Below are 13,949 nucleotides of genomic sequence, written 5' to 3' on the forward strand. Positions count from 1 at the left end.
AGACAACAGGGAACAAGTACCTTCATATTTGACAGGGAGGAGCTAGACCAACACAGGGGCTTTCTAAAAGTGCCCTGAACTGTCTCTGTGACCTGTTGTCCATCATCCATCTCTAACAAGAGTTTTTGGGAGAATTTATTTAAATAACAACTTTATTGAGATATAATTTACATACCATCAAATCGGCCCTTTTAAAATATAGCATTCAATCATTTTCAGTATACCTACAGAATTGTATACCCACCACAGCCATCTATTTTTAGAACATTTTAACCATCCCCAAAAGAAACCCATACTCATTAGTTGTCATTTCCCATCTCCTCTTCTCCTGGCCCCTGGAACTCAGCAATCTGCTTTCTGTCTCTATGGATTTGCCTATTCTGGACATTTTCATTTAAGTGGATTCACAATATAGGTGGGCTTTTTTTTTTGTCTGTCTTCTTTTACTTGGCATAATGTTTTAAAGGTTATCCATATTGTGGCATGTTTCAGAACTTCACTCCTTTTTGATGGCTGAATAATACTCCACTATATGTATATACCACATTTTGTTTATCCATTCATCTGTTGATGAACATTGGGTTGTTTCCACTTCTGGGCTATTATGAACAATGATACATGAATGTTCATGTCCATGGTTTTGTGAGGCCTGGGGAGACTTTGGCCTCTGTTCCCTGGAGTTTGTGAGCACAGGGTATGGAGTCTGCTCCTTGTCCATACACAAGGCTGGCTGGAGCTGCCTCTTGTAGCAAAAGGAAGAGAGAAGGCTGTAGTTGGAGTATGCTGCAGTTCCATGATAAGCAAGATAAGGGTTGTGTTTATGAGGACCAAGTGGACTCTGTGGCATGTGTAACCATCTTTAAAAGACCCTGTGATTACTGTCTGAGTAGGAGCTAAGGGGGAATCACTAGTGGTCAGCAAGGGAAGACATCATCCAGGTGAGGGAAGAGGAAAGTATTGGAAATCTCCAGTAGGGGTTGGGGATTTTCCTAATGAATGCACAAGTTCCCCACAGCAGAGAATCAGCTGGAATTTATCCTCCTAGAGGATACCACCAGCTCAATAATGACGACCTTTCTGCTTCTTTACTTCTCCTTCCTCTTCCACACCCCAACTGGAGAGGAACAACTCACAAGATTGGGTGTGGTTGGAATAGGACCGTGACCCACTTCCCTATGGCAGGTTACTGGAACCTATGAAGACCTGACCTGGAATGTAGGGGAGGCAGATGTGAAGAAGAGAAAAGAGATAAGTTTGGCTATATGAGAAGATTGAACCTGTGTGATACCCTGAAATAAGACGGCTACAAAAGTAAAAAGCAATGGGAGAGGTCATAGAGTTTGCTCAAGATACTGTCAGGGGTCAGGAATAGGAGATCGAAAGCAGGGTTGAAGCACCAGAATGGAAGAAAAATAAAATAAAGCTACTTCCTGGTTGTACTCTACAGAGGCCAGCCTGGTTAATAAACATGTTTTTGTCAGAGTAAAGTTATCTTTGAATTCAGACTGCTTAGGACTTTTTTGGAATGATGGTAGAGGAGCTTCGCTGTAGTGGGTGGTGTTCTCCACTAGTGGGGCTGTCCATCAGAGGGCCTTGTCTCCCCCATGGACAGGTAGATGGTCAGGCTGACCGGTTAAGAATAACCTGTTTCTAGTGACAGCAATGGACACAGGACCCAAGCAGTGGCAAGCAGAGTCCTTGTAGGAGTGTTGTAAATCTTTCTCTTCCTGAGATCCTCAACTGTAAATATCACCCAGGCCTCTTCTTTCTAGGATCATCTGTCCCTCCAAGTGGACAGAGCTTGCTGGGGAATGAAAACAATGCAGAGAGGAGTGAGTTGAGAGACAGAGCCCATCTGACTTGTGATTACATTGTTTGTTGAAAAAATTCCTTAAAAATCATTGGACCATTGGGCTACGAATTTATCATATTCCTCAATTCTTGGCATACATCACTATTGGTCTTCAAAAGATGCCTCTCATTTTAAAAATTATTGTTCACCCTCATCCCCCATCCCTTCTCCCATACTCTTCCTGCTACAAGCACCCACTTAAATACATTTATATATTTTCAAAAGTGCACACACATCAAAGAACATATATTGGCATGGTATTATGTGTTTGTTTTCAATATAAATAAATGGCATTGTATTACAGACTTCACTAAGTTTTTTCCTTTTTTTTTTTTTAACCCAGTACTGTACTTTTTAGTTAGAACTGACTAGGTTAGTCTTCCAGGTTGACTAAAGCTCCCTGCTTCCATATAGTGCTGTCAGTAACATCTTCATACATGTCTGGGGGTGTACCCAGGGGTGGAATTGCTGAAACCAACTTCTGGATGTTTCCGTTATTACACAAATTAATAAATTATCTTTTTTTGCTTAAGTCACTTGGTGATGGGTTTGTGTCACTTGCAACCGAAGGACTCCTTCTTAATCCTTGCCTGTCGGAGGTGAGGGGCATCTTGCCCCGATCCGCCTGGCCTCCCTCCTCTAATTCTCTTTGCAGAGGCCAAGGGTAATGGAGCATTTCTGGTGTCTCTTCAGCTCTCTCCATCCATACTTTCAGTCTCAGTAACTGGCTTCTCCTTTGGAAAAAAAAACCTCATCAACCCTGTTTTACATGATGGATAATGTGAATCTGTAGGTGTTACTTTATTGAAAAAGTGTTTTAATTTAAAAAAATCCACGTTCAATGCTTAGGACATAGAAAAATATTTTCAAACTTTGGAACTGCAATTATGTTTGTGACTCTCTAGAAATGGAAATGTCTGTTAATGTTAAAAATACTTCACTAGATCAATCATTTTAATACTAAAATCTTATTAAAGCAATCTTTTCTAACCACAGGAATGCTAGTTATGAGACTTTGATTAGGGAGATTTCCTTCTGCAGTACATAGATCTTTCTTAAAGTGCTTTTGTTTACTGAACATTTTGGGACTTCTCAGAAGTCTTTCCGTCACACACTGTTGCAGAAAACTCCCATTCAAGACACAAAGGTCAGTTGAGGTAGCTGAAGAATAATGAAATAGCATTTTATTCCTTGACAGTGAGCTGATACCAATAAAATGAAGTTAAATAGAGATCCATCCAATGGAAATAACTATAAAATCATGGATCGTCATCCTAACATGAAATGAGTTCAGGAAGGGTAGGCCTGGTCTGACAGCTGTGCGCGTGAAGAAGACGTAGAGGTGTTAGGTGGCCGTAACCTAACGCGTGTCTGAGGAGGCTATTGGAAGCACCTGTGCAATCTGAGGCAGAGGTAATCGAACTGTCGTGTTGTGTTGTGTTCAGCCTGGGAGGAGGGGAAAAATCATTCCCTTCTCCTTTGCTGGTTTTTTACCATCTCTGGGGTATTATTCTGGGCACCCATCTTAAAAGAGACAATGACAAATTGGAAGCTTTTAGATGAGAACATTGGGCATGAAAAAGTATAATCTAGAAACTATCATGCCAGCAAACACAAAATACAGGGTGGGGAAGAGTAGGTTTCCATTTGTTCATATGGAGAATAATACAACAATTAATAAATAATAATACAAGAATAAACTATGTTTTTCATGCTCACAACTGTAAACCTACTTTTGCTCCACCCTGTATTTGGAGGGCTTACACGGGAATAATGGTAACATCCTGCATTATATATCGCACCTCATGATTTTCACAGCTCTTTTCCATTTTTATTATTTAACTTGATACTTACATAAGCCTTGTGAGGCAGAACAGGCAGACACTGCTCTCATTTTATAAATGAGGAGATTGAGGCTCAAGAGAGGTTGACTTGATTTTGCTCAACATAGCATGGCAATTGAATGGAGATGCTGGGATGATTACAAATCATGCTTCTTGACTTATGTTTAGTGCTCTTTCAATTACCTTAAATAATTGAAAATGTGAGGCTTCCACATTCTATGCACTTGTGGAAGGCAAACCTAGGACAAATGGGTGTCAGTGAACCAGAAAGTAATAAATGCAATATAAAGAAGATTTTTTAAAACCGCTAAGAACTTTCTAACAATGAAAGGGGTGGCCCCCTCTAAAGTTATGAACTCTATCACAGGCACTCTTCCCATGGTGATTAAATAACAGTCCTCCAGTGATATCGTAGAAAAGATTTCTGAATGGAAAAAGACATTGGACAATCTCCTTTGTTTTCATAACTGTCACTTTGTTTGTATTGGATTGGGAAGGAAACAAACATATAAATATTCTGACAACTGCTTTGTTTTCATCTGTCAGTTTGCTAACTAGAGCTGAGGTCTGAAAACGAAATTCCATTTGAAAAATTTTATTTAGGCTGGTGGCAGATAAATGACTCATTGATATATTTATGTCAGTCTTATTTCTGTTTATCCACGGATCATGAGTACATTGGTGTTGATGTCTCTTACACTTCAGCCATTTCCCTTAACACCAGTGACACATGGAGATGAAGGAATAAGAGAATGATCACGAAAAATCAGGCTCTGTAAACTCAGTTGCCTGGGCTGAGGGATAGAGCCAAGTTACCTCGGAGGCTCACTAAGTCCTTTGTTTCTGCAGCCTCAAGTGTCTTTATTTTTACTGTGTGTCTGAAGCTTATGTCATGATCGAGGTTAGTAACTATGGAGACTGGAGTGATTTATTTACCACTGAGGAGGTTTAGCACTGACTGCATCAGAACAGGCTTCCTTATGCAAATACAGCGCCTGCTCATCCTTTATGAAGAAGATCTATGGAAAAAAAGATGGATTAATGGAGCTGAGAAATCTGAGGGGATATTTTACATGAAGGCATAGAAGAGCAAAAGGGAGAAAGGGCTTGAAGACGTACAGGGACTGACGTTCCTTCTCACCTCCATGTCTCTGCTTGTCCAGTTTTCTCCTCTGGAATGTCCTCTGTCATCCAGAGCGCTGACCTTCTCCCACTGTACCACACCAGTCCAAAGCCCACCCTCCCTGCACAGCCTTCCCAATGAAACTAACCAGCATTTATCTCTCCCCTTTCTGACTGCTATGGCAGATAGTTTCTGTACCATGCCTATTTGCAATGGATTACATGGGGCTGAACATTTTTATTATTGTTCCTAGGGCTATCCCACATGTCCCACATGCATTTTGTGTTCTGCTCAAGAGCATCTGGACAACAGGTTGAGCAGGGGCTGACGCCAGCCCATGCTCTCTTTCTCTACACCAACAGCCCATCTAGGGGAGGGGGTGACTTTTCAGATTCTCACAAGACATCAAACAGACTAGTGGTGGCTCTGATTGTTCCTAAGTATTACCCGTGTATTTGCCATATCTCCCCAATGTGTTTTTATCCCCCTTGCAGGCAGGGGGTCTGCCAGACCTTTTCATGCATTTCCCACAGGGCCTAGCCTTAGATAAATGCTCTTTTATAGAAAGAGGCCTTAGCTGAGGAAGTGAAGCACAGAGAAGATGGTCTACAAGAGAGACAAGGGAGAAGGAAAAGAAAGGGAAAGCAAATAGGTTGCAAATGCAGAGAACATTTCTTGATCCTGCTTTTTCTTTGTGCTTCAAAGGCACATTGGTTTTCCATGGTGTCTCTGACTCCTAGTTTCTCCCCCTGTCTAGTGGCTATGAACGCATGTACAAGGGCTCTGAGCCTGTCAGGGCTGTTAGCCACATCCAGGTCCTACTGATTGCCAGAGCAGGGCTGCTGAGGGTGTGTGTTTTGGGGGAGAGGGGGGCGTGGGGGGAGGGTTGGTTGTAGGGTCTGAGTGATGAGGCCAGGGATCAGTGGAGATTTGGAGTTACAAAAGGGAAGCCACAGAGATCTGCAGGAGATGACCTGACATACCTCACTGAATCCTGTGGGAAAAACCCTAAGAAAATACTTCCCATCGCAAACAACATCTCTTTTCACTTTGCAAAATAAAGTTGCCCTTCATCATCACTCAGGCACAGCTGCGTCTTCTGCAAACCAGGTTCTCCAGGGGGACTTATCAGAGACCCCTATGGCAGAGTCAGGCCTGGCTGACCTCCTTATATTTAATTTCACTCTTTTCAGTGTCAATATGAGTTGTGCATGTGACTTAAGAAGAAATCACAGATGGCTTTGTTTCTTCCCCCAAACTTCCCTTACCTCAAACCCCAAACCAAAAATACTGTCAACTCACCACTCCGAGGAAGCCGCTGGAGGAGCCAGAGCATGCCTGAGGAGGGACTGGGGCCAAACACCAGCTGCAAAAAGAAAGAAAGACAAAGAACTTACTAAAAATATAGAAATCTAAGATTTGCTTTATTTTTTAGGCAGCAAGAAAACTAGATTCATTTATTACAGGCAAGACTCATCAGCTGGGATGGGTTTCGAGTGATTAGAGGAAGCCAAAAAAGCTGCTGTCGCTGTGAGGCATCATGGAGTCCCTCCCTCTCTGACATAAGCACAGACCTCATTAGCTAATGTCTTTCACATGTGGGTAGAAGTAGCACAAATAAGACCACGGTGTGATGCAGCATGAGCAGGCTGGATTTTTACTAAACAGTTAAAAAAAAAGTAAAGCATAGCATGAACCCCCTGCATCCTCAAGTAGACTCTTTTTGTTTAAATGCACCCTGATATCCATAAGTGACAAAAATGAAGATTGCTGGAATTAGATGTTGCAAAAACTGTCCAATGTTTATTCATTAGCAACAACCTAAGACTTTTGCTCTGTGGTATTCTTACCAGTGAGATGATGAGCCCTCGGTTCTTGTCTTTTTGAAGGAAAGATTTCAGTCAAAAGACAAAGTGCAGTAAAGCAAGCAAGAATGTATTGACTACAGCAAAAGCACACTCAGGACAATGAAACAAGGGAGGGCTTGGCCTAGAGGCAGCAACAGGAGAGCCTGGGCTGGGCTGCTTCAGCTCACAGGGAAGTCAGAGGAAAGAGGACCTTGGAGACAGGTTCAGGGGTTTAGCATGTGGACTCCAGTGCCAGCATGTCTGTTTGGGGATCCTGCCTGTACTACTTACTGGCTGTGCACCCTTTGTCAAGTTACTCACCCTCTCTGTTTTTCTGTTTTCTCAGCTGTAAAGTGGGGGGAGGGGAGGACCAATAACTACCTTGTAGGGTTATTGTAGGATTAAATGAAGTAAGTAAGTAAGGCCCTAGAACATGCCAGGTTCAGTAAGCCCCATAAGAAGCGTTAATTCTTCTCATTGTTCTGCAAACAGAACTTTATTCACTTACCTTCTCCCTACTCCCTACCCCCAGTCTTGGAATCCTCAAACTGTGTAGTTCATCCTCTCTTTTTAAATTTGAGCTACTAGAGAAGCCTCAGTTCAAAAAATCCCATTTCCTGTCTCCTGAAGGACCTGAGCAGGAACACATCCAAGTTGAGAAAGAGGTAACAGCAGAAACCTTAGCTGTGTAAGAGCCCTCCCTTTCCCTTGGCTTAGCCCTGGGGGCCCTGGGGCCTGTGGAAATTCTAGTACCTTAGTTCAGCCCAGGTTCTTGAGGAAGACCCAAAGGCTCAGGGAGGACTCCAGAGTGGATGTAGAGCAGAGCAGAGCTTCCAGCTCCATCTGCTAACCAGACTGACTTTAGGGGAATTCCATAATTTGGGACAATTCAAGGCTTATCAAGGTCACGTAGAACTGGGTAAATTGAAGAAGCCTCCAGGCCTGGAATTTCATCTAGGGTTAGAGAGACTTTAGCTATTTCCTAGCAGTGGTATCAAGGTGATAGTGTCTAGATTTTTCTCAGCTAAATTGCATCATCAGCTTCTGTTTGGTATTACTGCCATACAGAAATCCAATCTTGAAAACCTCTGGATCTTTCTGTTCATGATCTGAAGGAGAGCCAGCACTAGCCAGGAGAGAGAACTGAGCGTGAGAAAACGAGTCCGTTCCAGGAAGCACTGCAAATGTGTAGGAAGGGAAATCAATCCTTAATGACAACCTGCTATGTGTCAGACAATGTGCTTCACAGGCTGTGGTATCTCTGAACCCTTGCAAGAGCCCTAGGATGCAGGGGGCACAATTATTCCCATTTTATGAATGAGGATCTTGAGGTTCCAAAGGATCACACTAACAGTGGTGTGTGACCGAGTCTGGAACCAAATCCCCTTCTGTCTGATTTCAAAGCCCAGGCGAAAAGTTTCCCACATTCCCTCTCTGACCATCTTCTCCTTTTACAGGTATCTTCTATTCCTCTTTCCGTCCTCCTCAAAATCTCCACCAGACAAGGGATTTACCATTAATGTTTAAGTCTTTGTGTGAATTTAAATCAACATGCCACAGTTCCAAGGAGATTGTCTCATTTTAAAATTCTTTACCAATTCTAAAATAAAAGGCTTTATTTCATTGAAGGCATTTGGAGCGTTTTGGAAACACTACTTTTAAAATAACATAACTCTTACTTTAAAGTTGGTCTTGCTAGTTACAATAGCAGCAGCAAAAACAATTATAATAACATCGACTGCAACAACATTGGCTTGGCATGTGTGAGGGTATAATTAAATCATTTCTTTAAATAATTTATGTAAGTTATTTTATTAAATCCTCACCACAATCCTTGCAAGTGGATATTATTGTAATTGATATAATTATCAATTTATGAATAAAGAAACTGAAGCTCAGAGAGGTTAAGTACCTTGCTTAGGATCATACAACTCCTAAGCATTAAAGGGTGGGGATTTGACTCTGGAACTGTATGTCTTCAGAGACTAGTGTGGACTCCCCTCTGTGCCATACTGGAGAGAACTAAGCTTTGAGGGGACCCTTTTGAAATAAGTCAGAGGGCTTCTTTACCATTCTTTCTTTTCTGTGGATTGTGCCCTTCTTGCACAGATGGCCATATACATGAGAGTAGATGGTAGCTAATGTCCTGACTTTCTATCTCACAGAAGTAGCAATGGCATAAGTCCGTTTCTGGCATCCCGGGGTAAGGACGTACAAGTGCATGGTTACCAGATCATTAGCTCAGCCAGATTCTATACTGTTAATCTGCAACCTTGTCTCAGTGGGGTGACAGTCCCAGACTCCATTTTTTTTTTAATCTACATGGGTGATTTATACTATGTGATTTTCCTAAAGAGAATTAGGCCAATGGTTGGATTTTAAACATGTTCAACTAAATGATCCGAAATTAGAGTTGAAACAGTTTATGGTCGGAGATTTTATAGGACAATGTTTTCCCTGTTTTAGGTTAAGTCCCCAAGACTAATACTCAAAATATACTCAATTATTCATGCTTTCTTGGAAGGACTCAAAGTTTGTAAAATACAAGAGAAAGCCTGAAGACCATGCTGAGTGTTACACTGCCTCTTGTGATGTTCTCTGTAGGTTCTGTTGAAAGATGAAGAGAAGGTCCATATTTTATAGTAATCTATAACATATGTTAAGGAACAATAGACTAAGTGAAATATATTATGGGAAAAGACAAGAACGGTACTTAAGATAGAAAGGGATGGAGAGAGCCAGTCATAATCATGGCACCTCTGGGGTGACAGCTATGTCATCCCTACATTGACCACCCACTGGGAATACCCCTTCTGGTCCCACATGTCCTCTGCCCAAGAAATAAACAGAAAACCAGATCTACTCAGCAGGCTAATTGGGAAGCTATAGTTGTGACCAGGTGAACTTGCCACTGTGTCTCTTATCAAGGTATGACATTAGCCCAGGCTACCTTCTGTCCAGGAGCCGCCTTGTTGCAACCTCATCTCTAGTCTTCATAATTACACCATCAGGGGAGGAAAGCTAATGTGAGGGGCACACACACACACACACACACACACAGAACTATGAGTGTGATCCTTCCACCCACTTGCACCTCATTCTAAGTGTGTTCACTTACCCCATCTTGTTTCCTTTGTTTCTATGATGTATTTTAAATTACTTTATTAAGCCATGCAATTTGAGCCTATTCAGTTTTGAGGCTTTGAGCCTTTCTGTTCTGTGGCCTCAGGGATAATTTGCCTGGTAGTGTTCTCAGAGGCTACCTTCACATCAAGGTAAATTCCCCCCCAGCATCTGTGTTCGATTGGCTCTTTCGCTTGCTTCATCTGTTTCCTTGGATGAGACTCCAGCTGTGCATTCTTTCACTCCATCAGGGGACGTAGGGAAGAGCTGTGCCAACAGACTTTGCAATGGAGGCAAAACTAACTTTGGAGAGCTCCAATGTGTGTTGAAAAGGAAAGCAATCAAATGAATGTGTTGTATCACATCCTGAATATAGTCTCAGGCTCTCTGCCAGGTAGTCAGTGAACATTTTTTATGAATTTGATTTTTTTTTTTCCATTAGGAAAATTACCAAACCTCTGAATTAACCAGAGTAGCACAAATAGACAGCATACCTGTCATTCATTCAGAGCACATTTGGGAGGAAGAAAGAACAATGGTTTGTAAAAATAGGTCCATAAATAAATTATTTTAATAACTCTGAGTGACTTAGTTGTTCACATTGACTGACCTCCTCAATATATTATTTATGCTTTTTGTGTTTTTTTCTAATATAACATCTCCCCGCCCAACTCCTGTCGCAGCACTCTATTGCCCATTTACGATGTCTTAACCACAAACTTCTTGCCACTATCAGTCACGTGGCTCTAAAATGAAATATAGATTATAAAAGGAAACACTTCCCACGCACTTATGGAATGATTTCCAGCTGGTCTTAAAAGTGCCTCCAGTTCCCTCTGGATGTAAGTGTTTATCTGCTAATGCTCAGCTTTCGGGACTTTCCCTGCCCAGTTTTGAAAGTGGGAACATGGAGATAAAGTCATTTTAAGAGATTAGTATTTGAGAAAGATAAAATTGGATGAAATAAACATCACACATGCATAAGAAGAAAGTTTGAATCACTATATAGTGAAATTACACCTCCCCCTAAACAAGCAAACAAACAAACATAAAACTCCACCAATACGAAACTTCTCATTGTGTCAGAGAATACAAGACTTGGTGATTTTGTGATCAGCAGGAATGAAGTTGTGTGTTCAGAAGGGTAAAGGTTATAGGTGGGTGTGTTGAAATCCCAAGCCATATGTCAATTCATACAGTGGACCCCAGGTCACTGCGTGCAATTCCTGTGGGACATTGTCTGTTTGGCACAGAGAAAAGGACCTATCAGGCACTCTGGACACACTCCAGAGGTGCTGCTGTGTTAGAGGTTCTGTAGGTTTTTCATGTGGCTACAGGTTTTCGGGCCTTGGAGATGACTTCTTGGGGACTCGCTAACAGGAAAGGAGTTAGGGAGTCATCACTTCCAGGCAACTTTAAGGAACAGGGAGACCCTTGGGCCTGAATTTATAGGGTTACCTAAATATTCATTTTCCCCCCCTTTGACCCAACTTGCTCTTCCTGCCTGTAGTGGTAGGTTTAGGTGTTAGAGGATTCATTTAAAGCAATCCAATTTTGGACTTCAACAAGACAAATGATGGCATCTACCAGAGATATAGTGGAAAAATAATCCTCAAAAAGATAAAGCATTGAGGTATAAAGTAATAAATTCCAGAGAAACCCTCCAAGCTGTAACTCTGCTTCTAAAAGTCCTCTGACTTTGATGCATCCATCAATCAAGGGCCTACTTTAGCTTCATTTTAGTTGTTGTGGCTAAATGGGTGGGGCAGGGCTCTCTGCTTTCTATTAAAGGGCAAAGCAGTACAATTTATGTCAGAAAGACTTTCTGAAAAGGATGGAGTGCCCTCCCAGAACCACCCAGTTTCTTAGCAATAGCATTCCCAATTGAAATCGGGGTGGCGCTTCCCAAGCAGGATTCCCCAGAACACTAATTGCTTAAATTGCTAATATTTTTGTTTGGTTGTTTTTTTAACCATTGTCTATGGTTTTAAAAAAAGTGTGTGAAAAATTCTTTGGTTGAATAAATTTCAAGGAATTACCTTTTTGCAGGGCATTAGGATATATTTAATGTGCTGATATGGGTCACATGCTTGGAATCGCTGGTTGCAGAACATGATTTGTGAATGTCAAACAAGGGAGAGTACTTGTGATGAAGTGGCCCATGCCAGGTTGCATGACTTACTTCTTTACTGCCAATGGTTAAGTAGTGCCATTGGATGTCCCCAGGTGTGACTAGGGTACAGGTATGACGAAGGGAGAACGGAAGCGGTATAAAACAGAGATAATGTGGTGGCAGAGTGGTCCTGATTGACTTTGATTTCTGATCCCTGTGTATGTAGGATTAAGGGCCCTTTTGGGTAATTCCCACTACTCTTGCTATGGACCAGAATTTATTCAGGGAGGAAAATGATTTCCCTGGCCCTGACCAGTGTGGCTCAGTTGGTTGGGTATTGTCTCACAAAGCCAAAGGTTACCAGTTCGATTCCCAGTCAGGGAATACGCCTGTGTTTCAGGTTTTGTTCCCATGTGGGGTGTGTTCGAGGGGCAACCTGACCAACGTTTCTCTCTCACATAGATGTTTCTCTCCCTCTCTTTCTCCCTCCCTTCCCCTCTCTCTGAAAATAATTAAGTAAAATCTTTAAAAAAGATCCTATTTAAAAAAATCATTTTCCTGACCCTGAATATAAAACTTGGGAAGCTCTACGACTTTTCTGACTACAGTGTCTTACAATTGCTTTAAGTCTCATGATCTCCATTCAGAAATTAAAATATCCAGTTTGAAATATGAAGCCACACTCTAATCATCATTTAAAAGTAAGAGATGCCTTTCATCCCCAGGTAGGCCAGTGGCAGGCTGTTTGGTTTTTTTTTCCATCTTCCCTTGCAATAGCTACTGTTTCTGACCTGAGGCAGGGAGAGGAATGAGAGATCAAGGGAATGGGATGGATAAGTTCTTTCTTACCTGCTATTCTCATAAGATCAATGGGCTGGCAGTTTCCAGCTCAAGAAAGTACAGCATGAAAGGAAGAGAAATCTGGGCATGGCTGAGCTGGATGCCTCTGACTCAGGGACCTTCACAAGGCTGCAGTCGAGGTGTTGTCCAGGGCTACAGTCATTTCAAGGGTCAATGGAGGAGTGATATGCTCCCAAGCTCGCTCACATGGCTCTGGTCCTCTCTGGCCGTTCAGTGGAGACATCTGTTTCTTTGCATGTGAGCATCTCCATAAGGCTTCTTACAACCTGGAAATTTGGCTTAATTCTCCAAGGGTTCATTAGGCCTACGTGGCAGTCCCAAATAAAGCTTTGGTCTACCATAATGACTTAGTTCCCACAAGTATGACTTCTGAAGTTTCAATTCTTGTGGGCAGTTGAAGATCAACTCTCCCTGGGGCTCTTTGTTTTCTGTAGTCCCCTCCACACACTCGTTTTCTGCTGGATTCTATCACTGCCAGCTGGTGGTCACGCATAGCTTCCCTTTTCACCCAGCTCAGGAGTTCTGCATCTGGCTCCTGAGATGCACACATGTTTAATCCATTGCATCACTTCCCAGACTAAACCCTCTCTCCTGCGGCCAGTCACTACAGCTTTCTCAAATGTGAGTTGGGAGCCAGTGCCTTATGCCCTGAACTGCAGGGAGCGCATCCTAAGATTTTTAAATGTTCCCTTTGAATTTTCTTCCTGGGATTTGAAGTGAAGGGGAAGCACCACTTCCTCCATTGGTGGGGAAAGGACTCACCAAAATATTTCCTCCCAAGTCACTCTGTCCAAAATCTTCTCCCTACTCTCTCTCAGTCCTTTTATGTCTCCAATGTGAGTCAGGAGTTCAAAAGTAATATAAGCAATTTTCAGCAAAAATCTTACAAAACTTTGCATTTGGACTCCCACCTCCTTTAAAATGCAGCATATAATATATCAGTGGAGTGAGGGGGGGAATGGGACAACTGTAATAGCATAATCAATAAATATATTTTTAAAAAATATATATCTTTGTGCCTCAAATGAAGCTTCAGTTATTTTAATTCCTGTTAAAAGATGTTTGTACCTGTACCTGAATTTCTCTTAGGGTGGTAATTTATCTTAGGTTGGTTTTCCAGAAGGGGAATCATTGACTTAGAGGATTGGGAAAGAGGGTTTTCATGCTAAACTGGTTGTTTTTCTCA

The sequence above is a fragment of the Desmodus rotundus genome, chromosome 2 (genome assembly GCF_022682495.2).
Source record: "Desmodus rotundus isolate HL8 chromosome 2, HLdesRot8A.1, whole genome shotgun sequence".
NCBI lineage: Eukaryota > Metazoa > Chordata > Mammalia > Chiroptera > Phyllostomidae > Desmodus > Desmodus rotundus.